Source organism: Pan paniscus, chromosome 6 (genome assembly GCF_029289425.2).
Source record: "Pan paniscus chromosome 6, NHGRI_mPanPan1-v2.0_pri, whole genome shotgun sequence".
NCBI lineage: Eukaryota > Metazoa > Chordata > Mammalia > Primates > Hominidae > Pan > Pan paniscus.
The window spans coordinates 21321173-21334673 of NC_073255.2; the positions used below are offsets into that span (position 1 = coordinate 21321173).

The 13501-nt window shown below is 36.9% G+C and overlaps 1 protein-coding gene across 5 annotated transcripts in view; it reads right to left on the minus strand.

Annotated features, from left to right (window-relative positions):
• Positions 1-13501, minus strand: part of SOSTDC1 (sclerostin domain containing 1) — a 112877-nt gene that overhangs the window by 25984 nt on the left and 73392 nt on the right. The window contains exons 1-2 of one of the 5 annotated variants that reach the window (XM_055115727.2): positions 10352-10566; positions 8399-8528 (exon numbers count right to left, since the gene is read on the minus strand). The gene's annotated coding sequence lies outside the window, so the exon portion shown is untranslated. Of the gene's footprint in view, positions 1-6214; positions 6318-8398; positions 8533-10351; positions 10567-13501 lie in introns of those variants that run through there. The other 4 variants (XM_055115722.2, XM_055115725.2, XM_055115728.1 and 1 more) reach the window with 4 other exon arrangements.

Consider the following 13501-nt stretch of genomic DNA (forward strand, 5'->3'; position numbering starts at 1 on the left):
TAAATTCCACCTCCACCTCTTTCTTTGAAGAATTCAAACTGTGACAAATTTAAACAGTGCCAAACCTATCTATCTAAAAAGATACTTTCTTTTAATACTTAGTTTTTCCATTTAGAAATACAGTGTCTCTAAATGTATTCATCTTTTTTTACATTTCTTAGCAAACCTTGCTTTATATAAGTTTTACAGATTTGCTGTTTATTTGTTTTTGAGACAGTCTTGCTCTGTCGCCCAGGCTGGAGTGCAGTGGCACAATCTTGGCTCACTGCATCCTCTGCCTCCCGGGTTCAAGGAATTCTGGTGCCTTAGCCTCCCGAGTAGCTGAGATTACAGGTGCCTGCCACCATGCCCAGCCCTTTTTTTTTTTTTCTTTAAGTAGAGACAGGGTTTCACTGTGTTAGCCAGGATGGTCTCGATCTCCTGACCTCATGATCCACCCGCCTCAGCCTCCTAAAGTGCTGAGATTACAGGCATGACCCACCGCACCTGTCCATAAAACATATTTTAACAGTAACTTCAGGGAATTCACTTACAAAATATGCTTATTTAAAATATTGTTTATATTTTTTTCTATCAAACTTTTTCTCTATTATAACTTTTGCCTGACATAATGAAATTATAAACCTCATATATCAAAGCGATTTCATTCCAGCTTTCTACATTCTGAGAGCAATTTCAGTAACAATAGCAGTTATCTATTGAGTACCTCTAATGTACCGGGCAACAGCACATCAATGCTCTGGTGATATTATCTATAATCCTAGCAGCCATCCTGCAAGGCTGCATTATAAACGACACTTTTCAAAGAATGTGTGCACCTTACCCATTATCAACAGCTAGCAAGTTACTGAACCAGGAGTCAAAACTAGGGGAAAAAAATCTAAAGACACTTTTCACAGGCAACATAACCAAACTGAGCTTTCCCAAGTTCTCTTACACTTTTGTCACATGTATCACACACACACACACAAATGCCACGCAGAATTTCTGACTGCATATTCTTTGTATACCATTCAAACAAAAAGAAGCTTATATACTCAAAAGTTAAATTCCACCTTCACCTTACTCCCTTCCACATACTCTTCCTTCTCCAGGGGTAGCAACTATGAATAATTTTTATAGAACATGTAAAGAAAGTCAACTTCATTCTCCTTAAGTTCTATATTGTATCTCATAATGTATCTGTGCTGTATTTATTTAATTAGCACCCTAATGGATATTTGGATTGTATGTAGTTTTTAACAATATTGAAACTTTGTAACTTTTCTTAACTAAAAAACCTACTTCGAGTATTTTAATTATAAAAATAATATATTGCTCACTGAGTTGGCAAAAATAAATATTGAACCAAATAAAAGAGGCTGTGAGTTTGCTTTCGCCAAATTTGTTTCTGTCTCTTTAAACCGACTTTGTATTTAGTAGGAAATTCTCAGAGCTTCTAGGCATGAGGAATCACAGAGAATTCCCAATTATGTATCCTATTGGTTATATCATTAGGAATGGAGAATATTGAGGTCCAATATACATGATCACACTGACATTTTGCTTGGTAGTCTTTTTATAGCCCAAATTATTTAAATCCCAAAATAAAATATATTTATTGTAGAAAAATAGAAAAGGCAAATAAGTAAAATACTTTAAATCACTAAATAACTAGTGTTAAAATTTTGGCTAGACATCTTTTAAGAAATCTTATACATTATGTATAGATACATGAATTGTTTACATATCCTGTGTAAGATCATGTAATTTGTATTAACTATTTTTTAACTTTATGCAATAATATGTCTTGAGATCTTTGTGCAAATCATGATTAATTTAAGTAGAAAATGAAACCTTGTGTTCTCTTTTTCAAGAAAACTGGGATGCCACTTCCATAGCTGATAAAGTACAAGCAGAGTGGAATGTTTAAGCTAATGTTTCTCATTCTTTTATTTTTTTCCTATCTCTATGTAAACACTTCAGCCTAGCCTTAAGCCTCCATGTCCTTACTTGTATTAAAATTGGACTCTACCATAATTGTACTTCATTTTAATGGACATCCAACTTTTATTTGCCACAAATTCCATCGAATCATGTTTCTTCTTATGTATGTTCTCTAGCATATATTTGCATACTCTTGAGCAATTTGTTGATTTGTCAAACACTTCAGTATCTTGTGACTGCTTTCTAAAAGCCTGTAAGGTTTCTTTAGTAGTAGTGATGGCTTGAAACTTCTATGTCACAAGTTGTTCCAAACTTAATCACTCCTCTATAATTGTCTAATTTTAGTGCAAATTAAAGAGACACATAAATCACTTTTCTTAACTCACAATTTCCACCTGTGGTTACACACAGCTTGCCTTGTACAGTTGTGCATGCAGTACACTGAACAAGTCTAGGGGTTACTGTTTATACTGCAGAGATAGATAGATACATACCTACATATATATGCATACATACATACATCTTTCCAGTAGATAGCAAAGAAATGCCTCATTGTAATAAAAGCAGGTTCCTATGACAATTTTCAAACAGATGATAAGGGGCACATTTTTCTAATTTGCATGCTAACAGATTGAAGAGATCAGTTGTAGTGAGCAGATCTCATACTATCCGGGAAAGGACAGTTTGGCTTTATGATCACAAGTCTGAGAAAGAAGTATATTTGCTATATATCACACTCTTTTATTTTGATTACGCTCTGCCTCATTTTGTTGGCAGTTGTTTGCAGTCTCCACCACATATGGGAATGCAGCAACCGCAATACTAAACATATAATATTCCCCTTCAGGGGGCTTGAGTGCCAGCCAGGTGGTCCTGAAGGCCAGAACTGGACTAGGCAAGGACTTGATACCTCAGGAAATTGGGGTGCCAAAACCAAGGAGAGGTGAAGCAAATTATTTTGTAAGAAAGGTCTTTAACTATTATAACTCATACAAATACACATACAGACACCCACACACATATACATACATGCATGTATGTATATATGTAAACAAAATATTCTCATCTTACACTAATTTATTTCACTACAAAATTAACTAATCTTTACCATATTTTTGTCCCTAAAGACATTCTATCGTGGGAATTTAATGGTTTAGAATGAAGGTTTAGCTGTATGCAATGCAAAACCAGAATCACAGTGACTTAAGATTAATTTTTGTTCTCTTGACTTGAGTAACACAATCTGAATTGCAGACATCACTTGTGCTAACATACCGTTGGACTTAAAATTTAGTCACATTAAAAAAAAAAAAATCTAGCCCCACAGCCACAGCTAGCTGTAAGAATGTCTGGAAAATGCAGTCTTTGTTCTGGGCCACCATGAACCCAGCTGAATATTTTATTGCTAAGGACAAAGGGAAGAATGAGTGAACTCTGCCCCAGGCTGTGCTCAATAACCTCATGATTCAGTCCAGAAAAGAACCCTAACAACCACTTCTCTAGTGGAAGCTTCTTGCTTTTTTCCTTAAAATAGTTGATCTAATCCTTTTATAATGCTTCTCAAAATTGAATTGAAAACGCAAGTAACTCAAAATGGGAAATCAAGTTTTGTGACGTTTCTTTACTTGAATCTATTAGCTATCATGACTTGGTCCAACATATTCATTAGAATGGTCCAAAAGTCATCATTCAAATAAATATTTATTGAGCAATAAGTTGCTTACATGAATTCCAAAAAACATATCCGAAAAAAGTAACAAGACTCTCAGTATTCATTTATCTATACATATAATTTCATCCAAATCATCTGAATCAATAAATATTAAGGAAGAAATAGAAGCCAATTTACCAATGTTATTTCTATCATGAAAACAATTATGTATTTCTGACTTGTGTAATTTAAATTTTCTTATAAGATTCAGAATGTAAGGCCTTTACTTTTACAAACAAAAATAAAACAAAAAAGATAGATGAATATACGAACAATCTTATAGCCAGGAAATTTTTCACGTAAGTTATTTGGATAACGTCTGATAAAGTGAAACATGTTTTTCGTGAGAATAAACCTGTCTTTAAAGATAGAGAACAATAAGAATAATACAAAGTTAAAATAGAATAAAAAAAGAGTTTGAAAATGAACTTCAGAAATTCATAACACACTGTCTATCATAGGGAATTTATACATTTGCCCCCAGTAATTTGAGGAAAGGCCTTTCTTGATATTGTTGGACCCATCAGTGTGCGTTGAAGGTGAATACTGATGATAGGTCACAAGAAAAGGTTCTCAGGAACTGAGTGACAAAGTATAGCTCTCTACCAAATTCACTTTATGGGATAACATAGACGGCTTAAGCTTTTGTGAATTTTGCCGATAAGCATTTTAAAATTCTGGATCATGATACTACAACATGCTGTATCAGATGACTTTCATCCTGAGGCTCTTTATGCCTAACAGGCCAATGACAAATTAATATACAGTATATATTTCTTCCACATAGTCTCACGAAGCCTGTACATATTTCTTTAAGCAGAATAAATATGTGCATTTTCGGACACTAGCATTTACTTTCTGGGCAAGACATATTCAGACAGTAAATATATGCCTTTCTTGGTTAAAAATGAAATCTTCCAAAGCATACCCCAACCAGACTGTGCTGAATGAGATAATTTGCACACTGAGTGTATCCGCCCCCATTCCTTACTGTCCATTTGCATATAACATTTACTGACCCATGAGCACAGCATTCCAGTAAACCCACAATGTATGGGAGTTCAGTGAGGCTCAAAGCAAGTACAAAGTAAACGTGTAATGTCTGTTACTCAGTAAGTAGGATGGCAGTGGGGGACGCTGACACTTTCCTTTTTAAACCAGAAGTTACTTCCAACAGAGAAAACAATACCATGTCTTTCTAAGAAACACTAACAATCGTATCATATCTTTTCTTCCTGTGTTACCAACCACTTACATTGAAAATGATGACACAGAAGGAAAAGGAAAGACCGGGCAAGTCTAGCTACTTTTCTTTGTAGTTCTTCCTTTCTCACCAGTATGCCAAAGGCAGAGAGTGTTGGCAGAATGAGCATATATCAAGAAGTGAAATGAAAGCAGTTAGGTTAGTTTTGTACAGTGTTTACACTCTCCTTGTAAGAACAAAATGCATACGCACATACAAGCTATAATCTATGAATTGTGGTAATTTCTGTAATTCTGTATGTAATTAAATGTTTTTATATTTCCATTTAAAACTGACATATCATCTTTAAAACTGATGTAAAGAAAAATGATAAAATTCATACTCGAATTTTTTAATTTAAAAATTCATAAATTTTAAATTTTTCTTTACTTAGAACAACATGAAATGGCAAGAAAAAACACTCGTGAGAAGTTGAGAAAGGCTGCAGAAGAAAGGAAAGAGCTTTATATCTTAGTACCTTCAATGGAAGTATTCTACTTGAACAAGTGGACTCATATTTTCATTTTGCGCTGGGCCCCACAGTGTATGTAGTTCTTGTGTGGGCTCCACTGTCTCTGTCACTCTGCAGCCTCTACAGTATGACTTAGGCATTGTCCTTTTTATGTCATTGCTAAGTCTGACTCTCTGTCCCTCCTACCCCCAGGATTTATAAGTGACCTGGTTCCTTTGACAAATTCTTTTTCTGCTTAATCTAGCTGGGGTGGGTTCTATTTTTTGCAGTTAAGCACACGGATTGATAATAAAAATAATAACTAAAATTTATAGATTATTACTGTATGATAGTACATATTCCCATAATGGTGAAGTATACACTATTATCTATAATTTACAGACAAGAAAACCTAGGGTTAAAATCAAATAAATGTCTGAGTTGAATAGCTAATGCATTCAGGGCCAGGATTCAAACCCATGAAATCTAACTCCAACTCCGTGTGGGGCCGTGTTTATGTTAATGTTTGTCCTCCTAAACATTGTTGATCCCTATGGCAAGAATTTTACTAAGTTCTAAATAGGCACAGTGCCACCTAAACAAATAGCCATTGTTACAATCCGAGACAGTAAATGTTTAAGTATTGTTGCTGAAAACATAACTCTTAGGGAAGATCCAATAAACTGTCTTTTCTGAGAACCACTTTGGTGGTGATAGAGAATGTTCAATGGCTTTTACATTTCGGGGAGTTGCTGTCCCTGGGTTTCATTTCTCTGGATTTTACCTTTCTGAATTTTACAAGATTTTGCCAGCACATGATAACATTGATTAGAAAAGGCAGACAAAGTGAGAAAGTTAGATAGCTTGAAACAGGAATAATCACCTTTTGTTTTTCTGTTTATCAGAGGTGCTAAAATAGCTTTCCCAACAAGTCTTTTTCATGCTGCTTGTGGTATGGTTGCCCTACGGAAGATCACATAGATATCCTGGCAGGATAAAAATTTTGCAATTACAACTGATTCTTAAGAGTTCTTCCCAAATAAATGAGGGACCATAAAGATTGAGATTGATGGAATGTGGGAGATTGAACAATACTTACCTGTACATCATTTTGCCATGAGTCCCTCAGTCTGTGAAAATTAAATCATTCTGACTTAGGGACGCATGTCATTTCAGTTTTTAATGTTTTCAAATTTTGCTGATAAAAGGTAACAGAGACACGGTACTTTTTTAAAAGCATGCAATTTACTATTTTTTTTAAAAAAAAGTTATGTGGGCTAAACTGTGTGCAAGTTAAAACATTACAACCATAAAGGTGAGGATCATAGGACGAATATTTCTCTACCAGCTATGAGTGGGATGCTGCCTTTGTGATTTATTCTAAAATAACAAAACAGTCTGAAACAATGAAGTGTTTCTCTGCACTTCATGAATATATATTAATTCAGTTCATGACAGAACAAGTCATTAGCTGCCTCTGCCAAACAGCCAAGAGGGAATGATTGATTATTTTATGCAGAACCTCACAGGGTCTAAAGGTACTTGAAATCTGTGGTAGACCAAATGCAAAATACTGCCAAAAAATGAATGTAACTCTTGAATATTATCACAATATTTATATTGATGACCAGAAGTACTTGAGAATTAATAATCACAAACTCCCCAAATCTACTACAGATATCCATATAAAAACTATGTTTTCATTACTTCCTTAAACAAAACTATTATTGCCTTTAAAGTATATACACACTAGAAAATAGATTTGATTAGCTTCAGTTGCTCACTTCATACATGCTAGTGGTTTACTGTTTTCATGAGAAAATGTTTTTACCATAAGTTAATATGAGCAAATAGCTTATTTTGTTTACAGTCAAATATGGAAAATGGCCCTTCCCAAAAAGTAAATTGACTTAACGTTTTTATTTACTTAGAATCTGAAATCATATCTTTGTGTAATTAGGTAAACATTTATTACTAAACTCATTTTTCAAATTTCTGGCTACTTAAAATTATTTTAGGGGAATAAGATTGCTGACACTTGCCTCTATCCACAAATATATTGTCTTATTTTGGCCCCTAAACATAGATCTCATGATACGAAATGAGATTTACTTAAAGGGCATTCACAGGAAGCAGGAGTGGAGGACCGGGGAGGTTAAGAAGGCAACAGGCCAGCACAGGCATGCACTATGGCAGTGGCTGCTGTAGGCAGCGGGGGTGAGGCTGCTAGAACCTCTGAGAAACAGCACGCCCACACTCTGTACTTGAGGAACAGCTACTGTCCTCCCTCAGTGCATGCAGGGTTCCCTGGGCACAATTACTCCCTCACACTGCAGGGCTGATGAGGCCCCTATGCCTTCAGAAAAAGCTCTCGCTAGTAGTGCCAGTAAAATACAAAACCAGATTCAATTCGGATTTTATGTTTATTTTATTTTTTTGGAGACGGAGTCTCACTCTGTCACCCAGGCTGGAGTGCAGTGGTGCGATCTCGGCTCACCGCAACCTCTGTCTCCCGGGTTCAAGCAATTCTCCTGCCTCAGCCTCCCAAGTAGCTGGGACTACAGGCGTGCACCACCACCTGGCTAATTTTTGAATTTTTAATAGAGATGGGGTTTTGCCATGTTGGCCAGGCTGGTCTAGAACTCCCACCTCGGCCTCCCAAAGTGCTGGGATTACCGGCATGAGCCACCATGCCTGGCCTGAATTAGGATTTTAGATAGCACTCCTGGCACGTGCTTGAGGCGGGGTGCTGTCAGCATAAGTTCGAGCTTGCCCAGACCTTGCTGCCCCTGTTGTAGCTAAAATCAGAGGTGGCCTGAAGGGAGGTGAAGCAGGGAACCAAAAGCATCTGCTGCCCATGGGTATTCTTTATTTTAAATAAAGAATAAAGCTACCACCTACACCAGTCAGAACACCACACATATTCATCCTTATGCATCTTCATTTTTGTAGTCAGCACTTCTATTGTTAGTAATAGTTCTCCACGTAATCTCCTCATAATAATCTTTTCATTTGATTCTGTATAGTGCCAGCTTTGCTTAAGCAAATTATATCACAGGTTACTTACCTTTTGAATTCTCTCAAGTCCTCATAGGTTTGTTTGTGCTATTTTCTTGTCACGCTGTGATCACAGATGCTTCATGTACTACCAGAGTATGTTAGTCCAGGCCCTCTAAGAAGCAGGTTCCAAGACAGGACTAGCTGTGCAAGAGATTTATTAAGGCAATGTATTAGTCCATTTTCATACTGCTATGAAGAAATACCCAAGACTGGGTAACTTATAAGGAAAAATAAGTTTAATGGACTCACAGTTCCACATGGCTGGGGAAGCCTCACAATCATGGCAGAAGGTGAAGTAGGAGCAAAGGCACATTTTACATGGTGGCAGGCAAGAAACCATGTGCAGGGGAACTGCCCTTTATAAAACCATCAGATCTCATGAGACTTACTCACTAGCACAAGAACACCATGGGAAAAACCCACCCCCATGGTTCAATTGCCTTCCACTGGGTCCTTCCCATGACCTGTGGGGCTCATGGAACTACAATTCAAGATGAGCTTTGGATGGAGACACAGCCAAACTATATCAGACAACATCTCCTCCTTTGAGGAGGAGACGGGAAGGGACAGGGGAGTGGGGACTGGTCCAACCAGGATGCAGCCTGATCACAGGTAAATGAGAGAGGAAAGGAAAAGGGAGGGTAGAAGTGTCATTTTTGTTGTTGTTTTAGTTTAAAATATTTAATTGACAAATAAAAATTATATATATTCAAGGTGTGCAACATGATGATTTGATATGTATACACATTATATAATGATTGCTACAGTCACATTAATTAACATTTCTATTACCACCTATAGTTACCATTTGTGTGTGTGTGTGTGTGTGTGTAGACAACACTTAAAATCTACTCTTATCACATTTCAAGTACACAATACAGTATTATTAGATATAGTCACTTTGCTATACGCTAGATCTCCAGAACTTGTTCATCTGAGAGATGAGCAGAGCCATGGGGGAATCCACCTTCGCAGGAGTCCAGCAGCCTGGAGGAACTGTGCTGGGTAAGTGATCCTACCACTCCATCACTGGCCAGGAACCACTTATGGGAAGCATGGCCTCCATGCAGACAGGTATGGAGTTCGTAGTACCACAGCTGGGCTCCTCGCAGTCCCAGATCTGTGAGGCTCACTTTCATGACTGGCCACTAGACAAGAACTTTCACCAGGAGAGACAGAAAAACACGCCTGCTAAACATATACTCATTAATGGACTGAGTACCCTGTTTAGAGATAATTTTGAAAATGCTTAAGGCACATATTCATGAAATTTAAGCAACTGTGATATCTGATTTGTAAAGATATTTTGGAGCAGGGAAATTTTATAACATTTTTTCAAATCACAGCTGCTTAGACATCAGCTTATTTCAACAGATCCTTAGTTTTCTTGCAGTGAACTGATGAGATATAGTAATAGCTATTTCGTAGGGCCACTATAAGAATCATATGAAGATAATGCAGGTAAAGCTCTTAGCATAATGCTGCCAAATAGTAAAAGTTCAATTAATAATAACTATTATTGAACTACCATTAAAAACTAATATTAATATTAAGCTATTGTCGAACTACCATTAAGTTTAATCAATATTAGCTACTGTTGAACTACCATTAAAAACTAATGTTACATGTATCCATATAAAAATCACCTATTTTCTGTATGAATCCTGGCTCTACATTCCTGAGGAAACACACATCTCCTTTCCCATTGCTAAAAAAAAAAAAAAAAAAAAAAAAAAAAATACTGAAAGGAACAGGTCACCAAGCTTGATCTTTTTAGTTAAAATGACAGATCTCTGCAGTCATGAATGTGCAACTCTCAATCTATCAATTCTATTTTGTCATCTGCTGCTGCCAAATAATTCACCCCTAAAACTCAGTGGCTTAAAACAACAAGCACTCATTATGTCTCAAGTTTCTGCTGGTCAAGAACTCTGAAAGGGCTCTTGTGTCAAGTTCTCACTTGGAGTCGCTCATGTAGTTACAGTCAGATGTCAACTGGTCTTGCAGTCATCTGAAGGCTTGATTGGTTCAAGAAGCTCCATTTCAAGGGTGGCTCACTCATTAGGCTGGCAAGTTTATTGGAGGCCTCAGATGCTCTGCACAGAGCTGTTTGAGTGTCTTTTCAGCATGATTGCCAGCTTTCTCCAGAGCAAGTGATTTAAGAAACAAAGGTGAAAGTTGCAATGACTTACATGACCTAATGTCAGAAGAAACACACCATCACTTCCATTGTATTCTGCTAGTCACACAGGGTTAGCACACAAGGCTATGAATACTGGGAGGCAAAGATCATCGGGGCCATCTTGCATTTAATGTATATATTAATATATTCGACAGAATATAGATACATATAGTATCCAGAAGAAACTATGTTATGATTATAAGAGTGCTGATTGCACTGGAGAATACAGACAAGAACCATCTTTCAACAGAGCTCAACTAAGCATTAGTTTTTCACTTGTATACACAGGCAACTGCCACCTTGTGATCTGCCTTACTCTTTTAGGAAAGGTATAAAGCAAAGGCTAGAAATAGGCAGCTTTCAAGCAGAATTCAGCCCAAAGTCAGATTCAACTTGGCCTAATCAGTGCATTTAATGAGTAATGAATATGTAATCAAATGCCTTTAGAATAGTATTGGGTTCTTTACTTTGCCACCACTCTCTGCAGTCTTAAATTCTACAACTTGTATATTATCTGCCTAAGCCCTAAAGGCACTTGCAATCCCTGCCTTAAAGAAACTGAGGGCCAGGTGCAGTGGGTCACACCTGTAATCCCAGCACTTTGGGAGGCTGAGGTGGGTGGATCATTTGAGTTCAGGAGTTTGAGACCAGCCTGGCCAACATGGTGAAACCCCATCTCTACTAAAAATACAAAAATTAGCCAGGCATGGTGGCAGGTGCCTGTAATCCCAGCTACTCAGGAGGCTGAGGCAGGAGAATCATTTGAACCCGGGAGGCAGAGATTGCAGTGAACCGAGATTGTGCCACTGCACTCCAGCCTGGGCAATAGAGTGAGACTCAGTCTCAAAAAAAAAAAAAAAAAAGAAAGAAAGAAGGAAACTGAGATAAGAAATATAAAGAAAAGAGCATGAGGGTGGGGTAGGGTTGGGAAGCTACGAGGGACTGAGAGAGAGCTCTTGAAGCAGCTCCCTCAGCCGTCCTCCTTCCCCATGAGAGTATTATGAGAACAAATAAAGGTCTTGGCAGTATCACTGAGGATTTAACGTAGCCAACGACAGTATTCCTGAGAATGAAGTTTGTTAAATACTAAAGCAAGGCCATGGAAACTCCTTCTCAGGAGGTCTTTAGAAATAGGAAAGATTGTAATCTTTCTGGAAGAATTTAGGTGTGGTTTTTCTTGGGGGTAAATGGGTTGGTTTATATAACTTTACAAAGTTTCCTATATTAATTTTTGACCCCCTTCTATGACTTCTTAAAAAGTTACCCCCCTTTCTTCCTTTCCCTCCATGCCCCAAAGGCCCCTTGGGTGCAGAGTACATCATGACTTTATCACGAAGCTCATTATTTCCCTCTTCTGGGAAATGGGAGACCACCCATGCTGGCAGTGATAGGCTGCCACCTCAAATCTGCATATTTGGCTTGCTGTAAATTGTCTGTCATTTCATTTTGCCATTTGTAGAATTATTTTCAAAGTCTGGTCATTAGTATTATTTTTTAAAAGTCTTTATTATTTTGTACCTTTTTCCAAAAAGAATTCCCCATGCAGAAGTATTCTAACTAACTTTTAGTATATCCAATAATATATGTATATTTTTAAAGCTCAACACTTTCAAGGAAAGAAAAAAAGTAGTCTGTAATTTATGCTTTATCCAAGCCTCATCATTTTCAATGTGTGTGTTCTCATGTGAAGAAATCCAATGCTTCCAACATATTCTTTCAATGTTATGTTTTCTTTTCTAAACAAACAATGTGATGATCAATTTCAATCTTATGCCCAGGCTTCTATACAAGTGTGTTTTCCATTAAAGTTCATCATAACTTTTCCCAATGTGTTTCTCAAACAAATCAAGATTCTTTTATCCCTACATAGCTAAATAGTCTTGATTTAATTTGAGAAAAATGTTACATATCAGAGGTCAACAGAAATTGTAGATGTCTGAGTGCCACTGTTAAAAATTTTATTGCACTCATAAAAAGATACTATATATATCACCTTTTATATACAAAATCTAGAAATTCCTTAACTCCCTTTTTCCCTGTGTGGTGCTATAACTTTCCATGTGTTCACACAAGGGAGTCTCACCTTTTAAAACCACATTCTTTCTTTTTTTAGTTTTTCCAATTATGTACTGCAAAATTTCAAACTTTTAGCAAAGCTGAAAGAATTTTACAATGAGCACCCCTATGTATATTGTCTTTTACTATAACCTTACCAATACCTCTTTACCACATCTAGGCCCATTTCGGTTAGTATAAAACCATCACCGCTTACTCCCCATAGGCTAACACACAGGTTACCTTGAGAATCTTTGCTATGTTGACTTATATCCCCACCAGACAAGAAAATTTAGACAGGCTTTATATGCTGTGGTTCGAATTACAATGATAGCAGATTAAAAATAATAATGACTGCAATGGATTAAAACACATCAAACATGAAGGGATTTATGAATTTATAATAAAACTTTAACAAAAATTCACTGGTCATCTTGGAGGTTGGTTAAGTCCCAACTTATAATTCTGAAAATAAATCCATAAAGGGAAAAAATAAAGCATTTGTTCTTTTTTCCTATACAAACTGTATTTCTGGGTAATTAAATCACAGACAAGAGAAAGTTATTCTTAGAAAATGATAGCTAATAAATGCAGGCAGAATGAAAGAAGAGTCACAGTTTTACAACCCCTAATAAAATAAAGGAACTAGGCAAACGTTAAAGGCTGCTAAAACCTTCAAGTGAAAGAAAGGTTAATAGGAAAAGTTATAATGAGATCATCAGGCTGAAATCTCTTGAACGCACTGATCTTTAGTGTGTGTGTGTGTGTGTGTGTGTGTGTGTGTGTGAGACAGTCTCGCTTTGTCACCCAGGCTGGAGTGCAGTGGCAAGATCTTAGCTTACTGCAACCTCCACCTCCCCGGTTCAAGAGATT